Source organism: Bison bison, unplaced genomic scaffold, assembly GCF_000754665.1.
Source record: "Bison bison bison isolate TAMUID 2011002044 unplaced genomic scaffold, Bison_UMD1.0 scf7180017864050, whole genome shotgun sequence".
In the NCBI taxonomy this organism is placed as follows: Eukaryota; Metazoa; Chordata; class Mammalia; order Artiodactyla; family Bovidae; genus Bison; species Bison bison.
Window position 1 is genome coordinate 2,405,527 of NW_011494622.1, and position 20,532 is coordinate 2,426,058.

Sequence of the window (20,532 nt, forward strand, 5' to 3'; positions counted from 1 at the left end):
GCTTGAAGCGGGGTCTAGGAGAGAGTTCAAACCAGACATTACCTGCTGTGACGCCCCATCAGCTGTGATGGTTTGATACGTGGATTTATCCGTAAGCCTTGCCCAGTGGTCAAGGGCAGTTATCTAAAGCCTGTCCCTCATAGCTTTCTTCACTTCTGAGCTTTGAGATGGCTTGAACTTGTCTCTTGGTGGTAACTAGCAAGATGCTTTTTGCATGCTTTCTTGCTTTTAAGATACTTCGTGGAGGGCTTTGGACGACAAGTGTTTCCTGTAGAGTGTCTGAAGTTGCTGGTTATGTTCAAAGCCTTCACTGTTCCTCCTGGGATCACAGGAGAGAGAACCTGGGAGAGTCTCAGAAGCAGGATCTGACAACTAGGAGGTTGCTGGAGAGGCGCTGATTCTTTAGACTTGTTGCAGAAAACGGGCTCAAGTGCAGTCAAAAATGCAAACTCCTGGGCTCCCAATCTCAGGTATTCCCACATGGTAAATCTGGAGAGAGGCCCAAGATTGTGCATTTTAAATGAGGGTTTCAGATGAGTCTAATTCAAGTACTCTGGGGTGCTTGGTTTAGCTGTTGGGGTAGCGGAAGTACCACAGAGCTGTCTCTTCTCCTAAATTCAGGTTCTGAGAGAAGATGTCATCCCTTGGGTGTGTTATATTCATAGGCTAGCAATGTAGTTGAGAAAACAGTGAAGATTCCCTGTGAACATGGCATCGTGTGCTTACGCTTTCACCTCCACCCTGTCCACACACAGACACCCCCTTCCTACCTCCTTGGCTCTAAATACCAAAGCTGATAAGATATTAAAGTAATAGAAAAGAAGCATGACAAATATCTCTGTGGCTGAAAAATGAAACAGAAATAAACCAGTTAAGTGAACCGGAAGTGAGGACCTACTGAAGTTTGGTAGGAAAGCAGGCAGGAGCAGGCAGGAATCTGTCTCCGGCTGGATGCCCAGGGCTAACAGTGATCCATCAAAGGCTGGGACCTGAGCTAGTCTCTGAGCTTGAAACCAGGGACTGCAGAGTAGCAAAAGGAAGCTGGGAAAAAAGGTCTCCCTAGAAAACTGAGTATGGGAGGAGGTCAGATGAAGCAGACTCAGCCTGTTAGCCAAGACTTGAGCCCACATACTCCCTGACCTGGAATTTGGATGTGTAATATTGCCAGCTCTGTAACAGAACAAATGCTCCAAGCTACTGACCTGGTTCTGGACTCGGGTTACAGGGGGCTGGGTGAAGGCTGCAAAATGCTTTAAAACAGGGAGATATGAATGAAGAAAGAGAGAATATATATGGAATACTATTCAAAAGGAATATGCAAATCAAAAGCCCAAGATAGATAAGTAACATTAATGCTAAGCAAGTCAGTAAAAACAGTGTTTGGGAGATGAATTTACTGCATATGAAGTAAAAATAATTAGTTTTAAATAAGCATGTTAGTTATCCTCAAAGTGACGAGGGAAGGGATAGCATTCATAAAGAATAAGAAACTATGAAAACAAATTCAACAGAGGAGAGCAAAGTATGTGAATAAGTGCTGTTAAAAATTCTGAAAAATATGGTCCGAAAAAACATAAGATAATCTCTAGATTCAACGTAGTTGGAGAAAAATAGTGAACTGGAAGTTAGGTTTAAGAAGTTCAAAGAGAGCATAAAGAAATAGAGATTGAAAAAAAAATATGGGTGAACAAATAAGAAATATGGAGAATAAATTAATCGCCTACAAGTTTGGAGAATATCAGAAAGAGAAAGATAGAAACAGACAAAAGCAGCATTCAAAGAGATTAGCACTAAGGATTTTCCAGAATTGAAGGATGACATGTGCAGAGCAGGGAAAAATATGCTTTTGATAAGAAAATTTGAAATGTTAAGAATAGAGAAAAAAATGCTAAAGTAACCTGAGAGAGCAGACAGTTTACCTCCAGGGAATCACCTCTCAAACAGAAGTCTTCTAAGAGTGTTAACAGAAAACAAAAGATTTTTTTCAAAATGCTTTTGATGTACAGAGGAAAAATAAGTGATTTCTATTCCCAACTAAACTGTCATTCAGAGTATTTCATTCAAGCTCCTAATGGAAGGAGGTAAATAATCACTCATTTAATAAACACTTTTAAGTGTAGATCCAAGACAGTTTCTGTCCTTGGAGGAGCTTTCAACCAACATGAGAACTCAATCCTGTCAACACTAATTATAGTAAATCTCTTAAATCAAGAGGCCATAATATCAATGAGAACATAACTTAATCCAGTAGCACAAAATTGTCCTAAGGTTGGAATATATTGGCACAGTGAGACAGTTACAGAAGTTGTAAGATCATAGTTGAAGATTTTGTTCATTGTCTTATATACTATATTCCTTCCTGAGTTTAGTTCCTGGAAAAATTTATTCTTGCAAATAAATTTGTTTTCTTCCTTCAGCAAGTAGAAACTATGTAACTTAACATTTTCATTTTTGTTATAGTTGCTAAGAAACTACAGTCAAATTTTGTGCCTATTTGTGGTGATTGGACTTTTTTTGATATCAGATCAGACCAAACCAGGGTTTATTTCCCTAACAGTTCATGATCTCTGCTCCTGGTTGTTCTGTCAAAGTTATCCCTATTGTGGATGTTGCTTAATTTTGTAAAGTACTTGAAAACTATTCAGAAATGTATACTGACATTAATTTCTTTTAAAAGAATAGTTAAGTAAAATCAACCATTTTTATAACCAATATGAAAAAATACTATGGTTTAAGAAAAATTATTTTTTTAACAATCTAGTTATTTTATGATGTGTCTGCATGAAAAAAGACAAATGAACTTTCTTTTTTAAAAGCATCAACTACATTTCCAAAATCTACCTTGACCCTTTGGGTTTGAAGCAACTCTCTAAAATAGGAATGCTGATTCTGCACTTGCCTAGAAATGTGTTTCACTCAGAACATGTATAATACTGAACTAACCTGAAGAAATGTGCAAAATAAATCCTTATAAAATTTCCCAGAGAATTTTTATTATGGGACTGTGTAAAAGCTTTCCTGTTGGGACTTCCCTGGCAGTCCAGTAGTTAAGACTCTGAACTTTCAATTCAGGGGGCACAGGTTCTATCCCTAGTTGGGGAGATAAGATCCCGCATGCTGTGCAGTGAAATAAATAGATTAAAAAAAAAAAAAAACTTTGCTGTTTACATCATATATGAAGTAATTTTTCAAAACACACATAGAGACCAAAATCACTTAGAAGAGAGAAAGGTACAAAATAGATATCAGCTTTGCATTTATTTTTTTAAAATCTACTATTACTGTAACTGAAAGATTAAAACAATTTTCAGCTTTCCAGTAATTTCATTTGTGCCGCTTCATTAGATCTCAACCTTTGATGTTGGCTAAACTGGTGGACAATTTTTTTGTTTTGAATACTAATTGGTGACAGACTATTCATCGACGTACCATTTCAAAATATTTAAATGTCTGTTAAGTCCATTTTTTCCATGAGCCTATGGATTTCAGCTGAAATCCTCACAGGAGAGAGAAGGCAGGCCAACTTTTCCTTGCTTCTATAACTGTGTTTTCTGACCACAAAGATTTTCAAGCCTCATGACATATTTGAATGGTCTCATCATTCTGTCACTGTTGTCTTTGATTCCAAAAGAGAATGTAGCATTTCAAATGTCGGAAATGTGCTATAGATTTTTTGGCAGCAGAAAAGAAGTCAGTTTAACTTTCGTGTCTTTAAGAAATATATAATGTTATAACCAAAATTAGTACTCTGAAATTATTTTGCTCTGAAATTGGAAAGAACTAATATACATCTATTATGTTATACATGAACCCTTTGACTGGGAGCCAGATTTGAACATTTCTCTTTACTAGAAATCGACTTTCATATATTCATTTATTCACTTGGCATGAAAAGATAAACAGGCAAAGATGGAAGCAAAAAAAGTTGCATATAGAAATGTTAAGTTAATATAAAGTAAGGTTCATTAGCAGAGAGGTATCATTTACCTGTTTGCGTATATGACAGTGAATAAACAAGTGTGTGCAAGTATTTTAATTATCCAAAGTTGCCAATCTATCTAAAAACGGGAAAACTTAAAATACATCAACATAAAATAAATGCTTATTAAAATTTTAAACAATGATCTCGAAGTGAAAATTGACCTAATTTAAATATAGATTTTTTAATCGTGATCTGATATGCTTTTTTTTCCTTCTTCACATCATAAAGTTCACTTATACTAGGCTACTTATAGTCATTTAAAAGGAGTTGTTTGGCATGCATATCATCCTGAGACACCTTATAATAAATCCAATCCCCACCTCCCCAACGTACCATATGTTTAATTAATTAAAAATAAAACTTTTAACTGTACTTGTAAAAGCACCAAGAAATTGTCTCAAATAAAAAGCACCTGGAGCCTATATTTTAGAATCCCTATGGTTAGTTGCTATAATATTGGTGAAAATTTGAATATTATAGGAAATAAGTAGTCTTAATGCACACCCCAGGAGAAGTTGCTTTTTTCTCATTGGTGTCTCTTTCCAAATATCTATGATGCCTTTTTATTTTCAACAGCTGCTTAATATGTTATATAAGTTAAAGTATGGTGAAGCTTAGTCATATAAAACCTTTTGAGACATCAAGGAATGTGATATTTCTGACCAGCTGCAAAAATGGTAACTTCTTAGAAAAAAATGAGCATCATAAAACAAACGTAGGCAGGGAGCATATTAATCTTTTCCTTCCTTGTATTTTCCCTCTCATATTGCTTTCTGTCTTTTAAACCTCTAACAGAGCTCTAACCTTTAAAAGTTCTTCGAATCAAGCAATTTTTCATGATCTGGCTGTCTCCTGATTGTTTTTATTTCAGTTTAACATTTCTTCTGATACACTACATTTTTTCAAGGTATTTATGAGATTTTATTCCTGAGTTCAGCTCAGGTTAATAACTCATGAGTTAAGTCAGGTCATATGCATGTGACTTTTCTTAGGGTCGCAACTGATTTCCCAAAGTAACTGTAATAATATTATTCCTAGATAGAATTTGTTGTAAGATAAAAAACCTGTCTATACAGTTATACAGCCCGTACTCTAGTAAGTGGTATTCCTTGTTAATAACATGGAAATGATCTTACTGATCAAAAAAAAAAGAAAGAAAAACTAAGCCTGCAATGCAGGGTTTTACGGTATCTTACAGGGTCTTTACAGCAGCTTTACAAATCCTTACAGTAATGTCTGCATTACTGTCTGCTTCCTTTCTGTGTCTTCATCACAATTGTGTCATTCAGTATATTGTGAGTAAATATGAATGACAAAATACTTAATTCTAAGGTAGTGAATTCCATTTCCAATCTAATATGCAGAATGGAAAACAATAATAGGGAATAAATCTTCAATTTTGTTTCTCATTGATCTGTGCTATGTAAGATTTTAATGTTTATTAGTTTCTCAATAATCAACTATAAAAGTCATTATCACCAATGCAGAAAATTATCCAACCCTTTTACTTTGTGCACAGTATACCCCTATCTTGCCTATTCTTTTACAATTAGCTTGCATTCATGTTTGATTGGTTGCTAACATCAATGTGTAAAACAATGACAGAAAAAGTATTCATAAAATATAGTCTCCTAAAGCTAAAAATAGCCAATGCCAGAAATGACTTATTATCCAATAAAAGCTTAAAAATCGCTTTGAGGGGGAAAAATAAGTATTACATTGCCAAATTCAAGTGTCAAGAAGTAAAGACAAAAATAGGTATCAGGACAAAGAAGAGATTTATATTTTTCTAAATGATAGTTATATTTCATGTAAATTTGGCAAAGAGTTAAAAATCCATGTTCTTAGGACAGAGCCAAAAACAAAAAAGAAAAAAAGCCAAGAAGAGTCCATCATTTTGATGATTTATGTTTCTAACATACTCTTTGAAAATATAGATGATCAAGGACATTTTTAATGTCTTAACTAAATGTTTGATATCTACACATCTCTCCAAAAGGAAGATTTACATTTCAAAATTTGAATTTATACATTAAAGACATGTTACAGGTATATGGTTTTTTAATATCCCTAATTTTGAAAAAAACTCTAATTTGGCCTTAAATTAAAATATAAAATGGATTATTATATTATTATTTCCAAAATAGTTATCTCTGTAGATGCTCTATGATTTGCCTTGGGAACAAATATTTTTGAAAATATTGGTAAACAAAATCAGGCCAGAAAAGTAGAATATTTCAACCGAAAGTTATAGTATGTCAGATTGTGGTGGACAGTGATGCTGCTGGAGAAGCTGGACAATCCTGTTAGGTACGGCTTCACTTTTATTTTCAGATAACAAGTCAAGGAAACAAGTCAGAAACAGAGAACATATCCAACAGGATCTCCAGGAGCAACGTGTGTTTACCTGTAGAATTCATAATGTGCTGTACTTATGTGGAAAGAGGGTTTCCGGGTCTACTAGGGGTTCACAGACACAGAACTGGGACCTGTAGGGGAGACAGAAACCAAGAACGTAAGAGATGAAAGCCCTTAGAAGTCACATCTCAAAGTGGAGAGGCAAGTTTTCTTATGTCCTATGTACTTCTCCATTTTGGAAGCCACTTGCTTCTAGCATATACATTGTCTGGATGACCAGGAGTTGACTAAGTGCAAGGGAAAAAAGTTGAGTGCCGTAGAAATAAATCTAGTTCTTCCAGGGACTAGCGAGGTTTCATCACTGGACAGCTTGCAGAACAGCTTGGGAAGGTAATTCTAAAATGCGTGCAGTGTCACCCGAGAAGTGACATTTTGGAATAAAACTTTCCCTGTTAGTCTGTTTCTGTTTTGTAGATAAGTTCATTTGTGTCCTAGAAACTAACATAACGTTGTAAATCAACTATACTCCAATTTGGGGGGAAAAATAAACTTTCCCTATTAGACTAGTTGAAACCCAAATTTCTGTGGGCCCTTGTGTATATCTTCATCACCCTTACCCATCTTCATCTTCATGTCTATTATCATCATCCTTTGTTATCTTCTGGTCCTCTCACTGCCAGTCACTCTGAGAAAAAGGCGATAGAAAAGATACCATCCCCAAAGTAAGTGACAGCTTAGAGACACTAATGATTATGCAGCGTCACTTCCCTAAGCCAGTGGCCAAGCGAGGAATAAACTTAAGCCCTGGCACAATACACTCATCCTTCTAGATCAGAGTTTCTCCCCTTATTACATGCTGTATGTATGACTTTTAAAGATAAAATAAATAGGAGGTGTATTGTCTTAATTCCCATTTGTTGCTGGGTGCTCTCCTGAGAATTCCCAAAAGAATCCAGAAGAGAGAAGTTCTGTTAGTCAATGTTTAGCCTCTGGCCATAACTATCTTCAGATTCAGAGCAGTAAGGACGAGCAAGAAAGCGAAATGTGAGAATCAAAGAGAACTGAGATGTCTGCTCTCGCATTCATATGGATCTGTTCTATATTTATGCTTATTAGGATTCTTTTAAAACAAAATAAAATGAAATGAGCTATGAGGAAAAGAAACACTCAAAGCTGTTTCCAATCAGCAGGGAATATTCATATTCTTGATTTGCAGCTTATGGAGGTCTGAATCAGCTAGCCAAGGTCCTCCCGACCATGACTTCAGGGGCTGTAATGGCCCTTCAGAATTCCCAGGTTCCCGCTGAAGTTTATCATCCTGGATTACCATTGGTTGAAGGTCGGATTTAAATGCCAGCTTTGCAATTTTCTTCTTAGGCAATTGCCCTGGGAGATGAATCCCACTGAGGTTAAGAGGAAACTGTCTTAAGATAACTTCCTAAATACGTCCTGGTAAAATATCCCTCATCTCCAAGCTCAGTCTTCTCTTTTTTTGTCTACATAAAAACCAGTTGTAATGCAAATGCAGCCCTCTGTCATAAAACACTTCTGAAGCCAGGCAAAATTCTTTAAATGCAGTAAAGGTGCCTACTTATCAATGGGTAGCTATACTTTTATAAAAATCCCTTTTACAGGAGTGTAAGCTGTAACATTAGAAGCTGCTAAGGCCAAGTAAGCAGTGGGCTGTAGTTCTTTGCAAATGGCATCATGAAGTGAAGTTGCATCTTTTGAAACCGAAACACATGAATTCTGTGGTGGCCTGGAAGGTGTCCCTGCGTTACTTTGACCTATTGTCACATCGACATCGCCGCTTCTGTTGTTGGCTTCGGGTAACCTCATAATCAAGTCCCTGCTGCCTTAAAAATTAATTATGATAAGAATTTCTTTTCAGTTCAGACTGTTCAACAATGCCTCACGTGCAGGCTGCAAATTATGAAGTGTAAATTAGGGCATCACTGAGCAGGAAAGATCCCAAGGAACCAATTTAAGAATTCTCTCTGGATTTGGTGGAGACCTGGAAATCATCCCTTCTGGAGGAATCACTTGAAATTAGAATCTTAGAATCGACTTGCCATTCAGGTTCACTGTGTATTGGGCTGAACTTTCTTGGGGAAAAAAATGTGCTAAATGTATGCGAACAAATTTTTAAATTTTGCCTCTCATAGTACAATTCCTTATTAAAAAAAATAATCACTTACAACTGCCATGCACAATTCTCAGCAAGCCACTTACATATTAACTTATTTAATACTTACAGCAACTCTATGAGGTAGGTAGTATTGGTGCCCCATTTTACAGATGATGCAACTGAGGTTCAGAAAGTAAGAGATGGGGAGGTCACAGAGCTAGTGTCAGCCAGTCTTGCTCCATAGTCCTTGCTCCCAGTTTCAAAATTATGCTGCCTTAACAATTTGGCTCAGTTCCTGCTGCTACTGCTGCTGCTAAGTCGTGTCCGACTCTGTGCAACCCCATAGACAGCGGCCCACCAGGCTCCCCCGTCCCTGGGATTCTCCAGGCAAGAGTACTGGAGTGGGGTGCCATTGCCTTCTCCTCAGTTCCTGAACTCTCCTTTATTAAATGTACAAAGTAGGCAGTAAATAGTTTCTAAGGTGTGCTGAATGAGATTACTTTAAAGATTAATTTTCCACACATCAAACTTCAGGAACACCAGTCATCCATTTCCCAAGACCTTCTGAGGTCTGAAGGAAAGAATCAAGCGTGCGCTTGGTGGGTTTTCCTTTCGGATGGCCATTGGGCCTTAATCCCTTCCCTCTGCTTCACCATTATCACCATTTTGTTTGTTTTCCATCTTCTAAAATTTGTCAACATCCTTTTCTGCTGTCATTGCATTTCCTCTTCCCTTTGTTCATGTGCGTATGAATTTAAAATTTTTCTTTACTGTCATTTTATTTTCAGAGTATGAAGTATTTACAGAAGAAGAGGTGGGGAGAGGGTTATGAAGAAGATATTAGTTATTTCTTCACATCCTTAAAACCCTTTCTTCCAGATCACCTTTTATTTGCAGAAGTTAAAGTTTAGTCCCAAATAGCTCTGAATATGAAATCCATAATGTGAAAGTTTTCACAGCTGTGGTCAATATGGCTGCATTATTCTTCCAGACTGCTTGGCGATGTCCAGTGTTCTAAAAACTGCTCACTCCAAAGGCTTGAAAAATGGAGTTAATGAAGTTCAGTGAAATAAACTGAAAGTTAAAAATCAGCAGTGAGCAAGGGAACAATACCACTACAAAACATACACTAAAATGTATGCAAAGCTTCATATGTTAATACTTCAAATTCCAAGATGGCCAATTTATTTTTAAAATAAGAAACACCTGTTTATCATCAACCATAATAATAAGATGTTTAATTTTGAGAGAATGTTTTTGGCAGTTGCTAATAAGCCATACTTTAAGATTTAAAATAGTTTTAATATATTCTAATGAGCTACTTATAAGGCATGAGGAAGAACATTTAGATGTTTCTTGACTTTCACTGATATTCAGTGACTATTAAACCTATACTTTACATTAACTTTAGTCATTCTTTACCCATATTATAGTTAGTGGAAAAAAGATACTTAACAGTTCTATTACTTTATCTTACGTGTTGTATTACTCAAGGAAAATTAAGGCAGGATTATCAGTGTTCCACAAATATATTCCTGAAAAAGCATTTTTACTTGTAAAAGTATATGAGAATTAAAATGAAGTATATGAAAAAGAAACCCTACAGTAAATAAGCTAAGGATTGTCATTCAATTATATTTTAAATTGTTAACTAGTCCAATTCTTCCTACTTTTTTTGTTTGCAATTGGTAATAGTCTACAGCTAAATAGAATAAGTTAAAAATTTTTAGAAACATTAAAAGTGGCAATTTAGCAGCACTTTCTGAAAAAGTAGAAAAAGCAAAAATGTAAATGGAATATTTCTTATAAATTTCAGTGTAAAAATATCTTAATAAATCTTTAATGGCAATTTGCATTTTCATTTCTCAGATTTGAAGCTTTCAGTTAAAGTCTTTTTCCCTAGCACTTTATTTTCCCTGTTGATTTATATTTGTATACAATTTTGTTCATTTTGACCGTTTAATTGCTGTTGTCTCTGATTTAGGCCTGAATTTTTTAAAATGTACATGACCAAAAATTTTCAATGTAAGAATATTCAAAATAAGTGTTTAATTTGAAGATTTTGCACAAATTTTGCCATGTTACTATCCTTAAAAGAAATAATGAATGGACAAAATTAATATAATCTGCTTAAAATGAGCTAAATTGACCTGTTTTTAATTTAATTCCATAGAGAAGTGAGTATGTTTGCTAGGGGCAGGATCAGCTATCAACATCCTCCTACCTCCAACCACAGACTTGCTTTTTTTTGTTTGTTTGTTTGTTTTAACAATCAAGGTTAAGAGGAATTTAAAAGGAAAGAATAATAATATAGAGAAGAATGCCATTTTTATGAGTTAAAGTTTTGCTGACATTATCTCCTAAAATCACCAGTTTTAACTTAAATGAAAGAGCAGATACATGCATAGCTAAATCACTTGGCTGTATGCCTGAAACCAATACAACATTGTTAATCAACTATACCCTAATTTCTGGAGAAGGGAATGGCAATCCACTCCAGTATTCTTGCCTGGAGAATCCTATAGACAGAGAAGCCTGGCAGGATACAGTCCATGGGGCTGCAAAGAGTTGGACATGACTGAATGACTAATGACCCCAATAGAAAATAAAAGGTTTTAAAAATAAAACAACATAAAAATACTGGAAATTTATTTACTCAAGAATTTTATGTTATTCACAAGGTAATGGTTACTGGCACAATAGAGTTTTTACTTTAATCTGTATTATTAACATTTTATCCATCATTTTCTTAACTTGAAACAATCAACAGAACAGTAAAATAAGGTATAATGTGTTAAGAAAAATATATTATGTAAAAACTATATCATTTTGATGATATGGCATAACATAGATAGGAAAGATATCTGAGATGTTATAACAAAATTGAGTGCTTGTACATTGATCCTTATTTTTAGACTTTTTTGAGAGTATCCACTTGCTACATTATTTTGCTTTTAATAATGAAGATAATCATCTAAGGAAATAAACACTTGACTCATTAACTCTTTATTTTTCTTTCCAGACTAGCCGTTGTACTTTTAAGTAATGGCTTCAGAAAATAAATTTTGTATAATTTAGGGGATTATGTGAACTGAATTACAGTCTCTGGAGCGATCAAGGAATTGTTTTTTATTGTTTTAAATTTCTTAAAAAAAAAAAAGATCAAGCAATCCATATCATTCCGCTTGCCTAAGACAACTACTGAAAACATTTGTATTTCTTACATATCCTAAAGGCTGATCTTGTCTAACTCATATTAACCTACTCTGTAAGGATCACAAATCTTCAGACAATCTCCTATATCTAAGTAATTTATTTTCTGTCAAACATATAAAACAAATCTTGGTAAAACATTCCATTAGAAAGGGAGAGAGTTTGGAGGAAATTTTTCCGTGGTGGTATGCCCTGCATTTTCAGGAGTGTCTGATGAAACACAGATGTTTCAAAGTGCCCACAAGGATGGTTAGTCAAGACCAGATTGATCCCTGGTTAATCTCTGAAACCTCTTGCTTCCATTCTTTCTATCAAAATATATTGCTTTCTTTTGCTGAATGAACTCAACTGAGTTGGCCACAAAAGAGTTGAATCAAAAACACTCAAAGTGGAAATTGAACATGTTAGGATTTCTGCAATGGTTTATTATGCATTTCTTTCCAAAATGTTCCAAATGTAATTTGGTTTGGGAGTAAATGTCTCTTTTACTTTAAGCAGTGCCAGTATTTACACATGGACCATCAGTTCAGTTCTCATGGATATTTTGCAGTATTCTGACAAATAATGGATTTACCGGAGAAAGTAATTGGTTGCATGGGTAGCTTAGCTCCTTCCACATTCCGATATTGGACAACCATGGAGAATGCAGTATTTTATCTAGTTTTTAATCTTTGACTTAAAAAAAAACTAATGAAAGCAGATACACTGCCCTAGAAAAATTTTTAAATCAAAGAAGTGACCTGAAGATAGTTAATACAATTACCAAGGTAATGACGAAGGACTGTCACACCACCATTGACACTTAGGTAAATCTCTTTTCAGAAACATGAAGAAAAACATGAGTGGATGGATGCTTTTTTCATCATTTTCATTGTGCTGTCAATTTCCTTTGTACAACTAGAACCCTACTTTTACCAGAAGTTAGAATAAAATAGGGATTAATTTAGTCATTAATGTCCTTTGTGGTAAACTAATTGTATTTCAGAATATGTAGACCTTATTTCAATATCTTAATATCTTTTGGGCCCAGATCACTTTCTTTAATATGAAACAAAAACCTGTTATTATCTCATTACTTGATCCGACAAGTATTTTAAAACTTTATGTGATTTTGAACCTAGGCTTAATACTTTGACAAATATAATTTAAAATATTAAGATTGTTAAATTTACAGAATAATTCACAATCTTCTAAAGAGAAAATAAAATACCCCCATGTTCATTATCTGTTGAAAAATATTGAATTTCCAAACATGTTTCCAAAATATTTGCCTTTCAGTTTTGCATATTTGTATTTCTAATTTCTTTCATGCTGAGGCATCTGTTCATGATTTCTAGCTTATTTTCAAAATCTTTTTGTGTTACTGTTCAGATTTGATATTTAAATTCTTTATGTGCTGAATGACTTCTAGGGACCCAGTCAGTAAGACTTTTCAGATTCATAAATTTTTAAAAACATCATCGTGGGTTTTTTTCACCTGGGAAAATATTCCACTTTTGACTTATACTCGTTGAACAGAATCTGTGTTATAACTTTTGTTTTGTTTTGACGTTTGCACATTCAGATGTATTTGTGATGGAGATCACATTTCTGAAAAATTATTTTTTTAAATATAGCCTTAATTCCAGAATATAGAAGTGAAACCTTAAACATGCAAAAGGGAGTTTCCGTTTGCTTTGAGGGAGCGGTGGCCATATTTTGAGAAGAACTTCTCCTTTGGGAGAGAAAGGAAGCCGGGTTCCCCAGGATGGAACTTGCTTGGCTCCCTTTTCAGCAATGGAATTGTTACTCATTAAGGTAAAAGCCAGGCTGTGGTTTGGGTTATATGTGTTTTCTGTTAATTCACTTAAAAAATGCTTTCCTTCCATACATATTCCTTGTAAACTATAAGTCTACAGGATAATATATATACCCATCTTTATATATGGCCTTAGAAAATGACATAGATAAATATCACTTTGTGCTAAAAATAAGCCCATAGTAATAAAGAGGTCAGTCCGGAGTCACAGGGTACATAAAACAGACTGGATTTTGAGTCATGACATCTACACAGACTGCAATACTGCTGAATTTTCATATTAAGAGATTTTGGCTGAAGGAATTCAGACACATACACAGTATGGCCCCAGAAATCTTGCCAAGAAAAGTTGAGTTTAAAATGTAGGGGAACTGATCCAAGAATAGGCCTCAAACATGTTGCATTCATTACACGCAGCTGTGTACATGAGAAGTGACTTTTTATCCCCACCTACCAAAACCCTATCCAGAGCTGTCACTTTTTTTTTTTTTGCCAACTTGCTGACCTTTCTCTTCCCACAAAAGGGAAATGTGATTGACAGATGATTATTCAAAACATTTTGGCAATAAAAAAAAAAAAGCATGCTAATGTATTTGCTCTAAATACAACACATTTTTAAAGAGACATTTCTTACGAGCTCAGTTTTTGTGAGTAAATATTAACTAACCATTGTTATGGAGAAAACCAGCCTGGAGAGAGAAAGCTGGTGGATACTGCAGTGGGTGCTTTTGGAATATAAAGATTTAGAGGTACTCAGGTTACCTAGGTATGATCAAGAAACTTGGCAAAGAAAGAAAAACACAGAAACCCGTGTCCATAGGCCTGGAAGAAACAAATGTCAATCATGACACATGAGCAACGGTTGAGCCAGGTTTTACGGAAGTGGAGGGAGCATTGAGAAATACCCATCGCTAACCAGTATGGTTGGAGAAGGCAATGGCACCCCACTCCAGTACTCTTGCCTGGAAAATCCCATGGAAGGAGGAGCCTGGTAGGCTGTAGTCCATGGGGTCACTAGAGTCAGACATGACTGAGCGACTTCACTTTCACTTTTCACTTTGATACACTGGAGAAGGAAATGGCAACCCACTCCAGTGTTCTTGCCTGGAGAATCCCAGGGACAGGGAAGCCTGGTGGGCTGCCGTCTATGGGGTCGCATAGAGTCGGACACGACTGAAGTGACTTAGCAGCAGTAGCAGCAGCAACCAGTATGGTTATCTGGTTAGGTTACATATTCTCTGCTTCTGCTTCTCACACCACTGCTGGTTGATGTTCCCCCATTTTATCTGCAAACCTAGCTTCTCCAAAACAGGATCTGATCAATGGATTCTAGTCTCCATCTAGTACAGAGTGCAGCCCCTGTTGGTCAGAGCAATCCTGACAGACATTTACTGGATGCTGGCCCTGCCAATAGTTGGTTTTCTTTGGGTCAGCTTTTAATTCCATCAATCACTTGCAGACAGAGTTCCAGGAATGATGCCATGAAGCCAAAAACAGGGATCTTTGGAAAGCTTTGTGTGACTTGTGCAGCCCATATATTTTATCATAAATGCGTACATTAAAATAACAAAGATTTTTTTTTAAATATATGATGCCTTTAAAAAATATTTTACTCTGCTAAATTTTCCAAGCAGAATATTTTAATTTCTCCAAGAGGAAGTACATAATACTAAAGAAAATAATAAGGGGAATGATTTGTATCATTAGTTTTCCTGACTCTGATGGAAACTAATTCTTATGAAGGGCATTGGATTGATATAAGTGCTTCCCTGTTCCAGTAAGCACAGTGGATAAATACTGTTTAGTCTGGGTGCAAATATGTCTGGCACACAGGGAGTAAAGTCTAATATTTCCCAGTGCTAGGAAATATATTCTGTCTTTTGACCCAATAGATCCTGAGACAACTTCTTCCAAAGACTCTAACCAACTCCATTTTTATTTTTTTTTGGTGAAATATATTTGGGGATTTTGTGACTGTTGATATTCCAGAAACAGGAGGCTAATCTTTGCATCTTCCAGACTCAGAGTTTTTGCCAGTTAACATACAACCAAATGCATCTCAGAAACAATAACACTGCCTCTGTTTCTAAATTCTACTCCAATTCCATAATATCATAGGACTGTTAAGCATTGCTTGGCATTGTTGGACATTAATAACCTACTCTAATTTTTATTTGTGTCCATGAAAATTGTTTAATTTTAGCTTTTAACTCAGTGATTGAGTGCTACATTATGAAATTTATTTCCAGGCACATATATAAATTGCATAAGCAATTTCTTCATGTGATATAAATGAGTATGATAAAAATAGAAATGCTTAAATACTTGTTTTAACTTATATCACACCTACAGTTTAAGTTCTTTAGATCCAGTTTTAGTTTTTTAAGTAATTTATTGCCTACAGTGATTAATTGAATTAACATTTCTGTTAGTGCCAAGGAGTAGAACTGTTTTGCCTTACCAATACAGATCAAATTCAAATGATTGGCCTTGACATTTTGCAAATTTATAAACCTTTATTACTGTAGGATCAAGTCATTATCTAACAGCTACAGTTGGTAATTAATCCATAGTTCAAATTCAGTTCAGGTAGACCAACTTTATTCAGTGTCTACACATAGTTAATACTGTGAGAGATTGAATGTTGAATGAAATATGAACCCTGCTTTTGAATTTCTAGTATATTTAAGTCCTATGATAAATACGTTTCATAGATTATCTCATTTAATTTTAACAAAAATCCAGTGACACAGGTATTATATTATTTTTAATTTACATACATACACGAGGCTCAAAAATGGCAAGCGGTTTACTCAAGATCACACACCTAGTAAGTGGAAGAGGCAGGATTTTTTTTTTCCTCAATGTGTGGCTTGCAAGATCTTAGCTCCCCAAGCAGGGATCAAACCCCTGCCCTCTGCACTGGGAGCACAAAATCTCAACCACTGGACCCCCAGGGAAGTCCCAGGAGACGGAATTTGAACTCAGGTATGAATGTACTTGAGGACTTTATGACTGTTCATATTCCACAAACGGGAGGATAATCTTTGCATCTTCCAGACTCACAAGAATTTTTGCAAATTAACATGCCACCAGTGCCTGTCAGAAATAATGATGCTGCCTCTGTTTCTATGTTCTTCTCCAATTCTCTAGTTTTAAGGCAATATGTAGAATGCAATAAGTGTGATTTTTATGTTTTCTTAATTTGATGACTATGCAATAATCAAGCATATTATTGATTGATTACTGACATCTAGGCTGCAGTCCATGGGGTCTCTAAGAGTCGGATACGACTGAGCGACTTCACTTTCACTTTTCACTTTCATGCATTGGAGGAGGAAATGGCAACCCACTCCAGTGTTCTTGCCTGGAGAATCCCAGGGACGGCAGGGCCTGGTGGGCTGCCATCTATGGGGTCGCACAGAGTCGGACACGACTGAAGCGACTTAGCAGCAGCAGCAGCCACCACGGGACAGGAAAGCTTTCAGGTCAGGAAGAGGAGACATCTAAGATGAGACTGAAAGAAAAATAGGGCTTAGCTAAGAGAAGATGGATGCTAGTCCAAAGATTAGGCATATCCTATGCACGGTGCCAGAAATTGTCACTGTGATTGAAAGTTCAAGGAGATGTGAAGTCACAGAGTGTCTCATCAGCTCTACTTAGGAATTGGGATGTTTATCACAATGGCAGTGGGGAGTCATTCAAAATTTTTCTGTCAGGAAATTGGTATGATGATTTGTGTCTTTTTGAAAGATTTTTCTGAATGGAGTATGAAGAATGTGAGAGGAAGGTAAGAATAGAGGCAGGTATGATATTACATCCAAGTGAAAAATGATGGTTGCATCAACAGAGGTAGACATGGTAGAGATGAAAATTGTGAAAATGGTGGAGGGCCTATGGGTTGATTCAATGTAGGGAATGGGGAAGGCGGTGCCAATAAAAGAAACAGCTTCCAAGTTTCTTGAGCATTTGGATGGACACAGATTTTTTTGTTCACTGACTCCAGGAACCCAGGAAGAGATGGAAGCTTGTGGCAGATGATTATTTTATTTTATTTCATTTCATTTTTTTTAAAGGAGAACTACTCAAAGTCAGGGTTTTGGTTCAACTGTGATGAGGTCTTTATTTTTATATTATTTTATTTTTTTGGCTGCATTGGGCAGCTTGCAGGATCTTAGTTCCCTGACCAGGACTTGAACCTGGGTCCTCAGCAGTAAAAGTGTGGAGTCCTAACCACTGGACCACCAGGAAATTCCCTAAAGATGATTGTATTAGCTTTGAACATGTTGCATTTTAGATGCCTGTAGACATCCTGTTGAAGCCATTGAGTGATTGGCTATGAGCCTGGTAGGCAATTGGAATTAAAGGAACAGCATCCAAAATTCTTGCTTGGAAAACCCCACAAATGGAGGAGCCTGGTGGGCTACAGTCCATGGGGTCGCCAAGAGTCAGACGTGACTGAGCGACTGGCACTTTCATTACTGGTCAATTAGGCCTTGCCAGGTGGCAGTGGTTATGGAAATCAGAGAGAAATAAAAGGCGGGGGGTTGGGCGTACAGAGAGAGACAGAAAGGAAGAATGCAGTAAGTGGTGGGGGGCGACCGAAGAAGGACGTCTAGACAGAGGGAGTGATGTGACAAAGTGACAGGAAAGGGGGAGAGGTGTATGTGAGAAAAATCCTATGTCAAGTGCAAGGTAAGACTAAGATGGTTCTCCTGGATAATGGTTGGTAATGCGGTTTATTCTGTAGTCAATAGGGAACCAGTGAGGCTTTGAGCGTGGGAGGAGCATTTGCTAATAAGTCATTGGAAGGTCTGACCCGAATGTGGACTGGAGTAGGGATGCAAGGACCGTGGCGCAGGCTGTCGATGCATCTAGGGTAGATGTGAAGAGATTGAGAAATTGGGTAGGATATATAAGGAAATTTAAAGAAAAAGCATGGATGCAGGAGGGACTTCTGAAAACAGAAGTCTTCCCACTACTTCTGACCCAGGGACAGGAGATGACTATTCAAATGGTAACAACTTGGAGTTTAAAAAAAAAAGAGAGAGAGAGAAAAATCAGAAGAGGGATCTGGTTTCCAGAAATCTGTATCTTGTATGTTATTTAGAACTTAATGATCATACTTCTTAGAATTAAAAATAAAAGAATAGTGTATCCGTATATTTCATTTTTAAACTTGCCTTTTTCCCCTGTTTTCCTGGAGCTTATAAGACTCTATTCCAGAGATTAGACCAGATGATATTTTTCTTTTCCTGTGCACTACAAGAAAAAATAAAAAGGACTTAGAAATCCATTTGGAAAGAGTCAAATGAGAGAGCTCAGTAATCCTTACCAAGAGTGGCAGTCCTTCGTCCTAGCTGGGCTGGACCACTGTGGGGCAGGGGAAGACGGGGGTGGTGAGAGCAGCCGCAGGAGCTGAACAGAAGGTCTGAGCACATCAGTTCCTCAGGAGTCAGTACAACAATGGATAGAGAAAAGATGTGCAGCATTTCTATGGGAAGCCCTGGGACACAAGTTGTTCTTTCGTTGGCATCTCTGAAGTCTATAAAAATATAATTCTGGCTATATACCAAGAAGCATCTGATGCAAAGTCAAACACATCAAGAAGGCTAAATGCCATTTTCGCTCAAGTAGCTGTCTGTGCTGGGGGGCGAGGGGAGGTCTTTCCATGGTTTTTGCCGGTGGTCCTCATCAGTTCCGTGGTTTTATGGAAGTTCTGGTCTTGTTCGGGAGAATCCCTGCAAGACTGAAAGCTATTTCTCTTCAACTGTATTGCTTCGGACAGTCGACAAATACAGAGTTTGTTACATGACTTCTTCCATCCTCTGTGTTTACACTGCAGGTGAATTTTTTTTTTCCTTTAGTGACCTGACTTATGGGTTGGTTATTATGACTGTTTCTCTTTTTTTTCCCAGAAGTCTTCTTTCAAAGAACAGAAAGGTTTTAATTCCCACTGAAAAGAAAGACAGGGGACCCCAGCCTGTGGACCCAAGTGTTAAATTGCTTTTGAAGATGGGGCAGTTGGAAGCTGCTAACAATATGGAGATCAGACATTCTGTCTCCAGCCCGGGAACAGGACCGACATCAAGTGAACAGGCAACTGCTTGCCTGCCTGTCTTCCTCCCTCCAGATAAAGGCCCAGAAGGGGCAGCTGCCAGCCGGGAGGAATGTGAAAAAATAGGAAATTGATTTGAAATAGGATTGGGAAAAAGGCAGAAGAGAGAATTTAAAGAATTTTCAAATCTTTTTAGGCACGAGTAGATACTGTCTCAGCAGAGAAAGGTCATCTTTACATACTCTCTCATACTTTCTGCCTTTGGACCCGAAAGCCACCAAAAGTCACAGTCGAACAGGTATTAGAAAGCCCTGAAGTTGGTTTATTTCTTCATAATTAGAGGGAAATTAGATATGGATATATATTTAACTCTTTGACAAATCTTCTCAACCCTTTTGAAATAGAAAAAAAAGGAAATAGAAAATTATAAACCTTCTGATTCTAGGCTCAGGAAAAGTAGACTGTTTTTTCCTGCTAGTTACAATGATAATTAATTAAATTTCACATTCATCAGAGGGGGCGGGGCAGTAGTGTTTGACTGTGAAGGTTGAGGGCATTCTAATTTTCTATTGACAGCGGTTCTTTCGGTTTGATAGATGCCTTTAGGCAAATTATAACACCTCTCTCTACTTTTTTGCTTAAGGAAATATGAGGAGGCGGTCATGTTAGGGATATTTAGAATCACTAGTAAATAGAGGAGATGTTTGTCTTTGGGGTCATACTCACTGGCTTCCCTGTAAGAAGGCAAGAGGGCTCCACAAGGAGCTGTAAGTTTCTTTCGGGTCCTAACGTGTGGTGATGCTCTGTGATCTCTTGAAGGCAGGAAACCAGTGGTGTGCTTTCAATCGGTGGTCCCCAACCTTTTTGGCACCAGGGACCATTTTCACGGAGGATAATTTTTTCACTGACTGGGGTGGAGCACAGTTTCGGGATGATTCAGCCACGTTACTTTTATTGTTGCTGTTCAGTTGTTCAGTGGTATCTGTCTCTTTGTG

General features: G+C 36.8%; 1 protein-coding gene and 1 non-coding gene across 2 annotated transcripts in view; one reads left to right on the forward strand and one right to left on the reverse strand.

The window, feature by feature from the left end:
* TENM3 (teneurin transmembrane protein 3) overlaps positions 1 to 20,532 on the forward strand; it is a 588,433-nt gene that overhangs the window by 219,320 nt on the left and 348,581 nt on the right. The gene's annotated exons all lie outside the window — the stretch shown is intronic.
* TRNAK-UUU lies at positions 17,658 to 17,730 on the reverse strand. The gene has a single exon. It is a non-coding gene; the product is annotated as a tRNA-Lys (tRNA).